The following is a 1,856-nucleotide window of genomic DNA, read 5'->3' as shown; positions in this document are numbered from 1 at the left end:
AAATGTATCTGAAGAATTATTTCATTGCTGTATTTCAACAGTTTTATGAACAAACTTTGAAAATTATTTGCACTTTGCAACTTGCAAAAACAAAACAAAGAAACATAAATAAAATCTACAGAATGCACTGCATAGTACGCTATTCCCTGAAACAACTGGTATGAGCAAGATATACTATACAAGGAATAACCAGGTGGGCCTTGGTAAAGGATTGCTCAAATGTCTTTTATCAATGCTAAGAGTTATAGTTGAAGAATAGGCACTTGAAAGTTTAAAAATAGATATCAAAGTCTGAATATAATTTTAACAACACTGTTTAACATACAAATACTGTAGTTTGTTTTGTAATATGGCAGACTGTTTGCTTTCAATGCTGGGGCCTAGAGATCCTTTTTTTAAACAAAACAACTTTTGAACGTAATGTGAACCGTCAACAGCTACACTTTCATGTGGTAGAGATGATTTTTTTAAATTCAGATTCTATGCAGGGCTGGTATTTTGTTACACTGTTCTAAATGATGCCTCTGATGCTTACTTGTTAAATAAAAAAATTCATACTTAAATGACTCCTTACCTGGTCCCAATAGTCCAGAACCAGATTTTGGACTGCATGGTAAAACTGTACAGCAGTCAAATATAGGCAGCACTTGTGGTGTCTACAATTAAGGTTGCCTGATGTTTCCTATTATAAGACTATTTTTATCAATGCTCAGAATTTTGCCAGACTTGAACTGCTCGATATTTCCATGCAAGCCAGACATTTTATAATATAAAATTATAATAGATAATAGTATTAATATTTGCCTAATGGAAACTTACATATACACACACATGATGCTGGGCAGATATTTATATATTATTTAAGTATATTATGATATTATTATTAATTAAATAATACTATATACATAGATACATACAAAAAGTTCCTACATGATGCTGGGCAAAAATTTTTTTTTTTTTTTTTTTTACATGTGTTCCTCATCTTCAGTGGGAGTGGACAACATTAAGTGTCTTGGACCTGATTTTCAGAAATGCTGAACATACAATGGAAGCCCTGTTCTGAACACACAAGCCACTGAAAAAATACCTGAAAAATACCAAGGCCCCTCAAACCTAGCATTCAAACTTCATGGGCCCGTTTCACAAGATCCTTGCTAGGCCTTTCATCCCCACCCGCAAAAAAGATTCAATACTGCCTCACAGAGGCCACGAGAAGCTAAGGGAATGCTTGGGAGAAACCTCAAGACACTATAATAATGACGAGCTCCGTATGAAACCCCCCAGATGGAACTTAATAAGGCAGCAATCCTGGGCATGGATGAGGTTTACTACAGTAAATAAAATGTGGCACCATGGAAATTAAATTAAATCCTGAATTAGCTGCTTACACCGTGCAGTGAATGAGGTGGTGGAGAGAGGCAGGGGTGCTAAGCTAAGGTTCTCATGCAAACTCATCAGGGAGCGCATTAAAGATGCATTTCCCGACTCGCCCTTGACTTTGCAACCTCCCTTTGCAGCACTGTCTCCATGCAGCGCAGCAGGTGGCTGCGGGCGCTCCGATGTGGGCACAGGTCTCAAGTCACAAAGCCCGCCCTTCCTCTCTCGTTTCATTCTCCTTTTCATTCTCTTTCTTTCTTTCTCTCTCTTCCTCTTTCTTTCCTTCCCTCCTTCTCTCCCTTTCTTTCTAACCCAGCAGTTTCACCGATGTCAACAGTCACAACGCCCTTTCCTTTTCTCTGTCCGTCTGCCTAACCCGGTGGCTCTCGACCTTGCCAGGCTCCGAGACCCCTTGCGAGATTCAGGGCGCCGCTCAGAAGACGCAGCTCCGAGCTGCCCCCGGCTGGTGGAGAAGAGAA

The sequence above is a fragment of the Alligator sinensis genome, unplaced genomic scaffold (genome assembly GCF_000455745.1).
Source record: "Alligator sinensis unplaced genomic scaffold, ASM45574v1 scaffold150_1, whole genome shotgun sequence".
NCBI lineage: Eukaryota > Metazoa > Chordata > Crocodylia > Alligatoridae > Alligator > Alligator sinensis.
Note: the sequence above shows the minus strand (reverse complement) of the source record.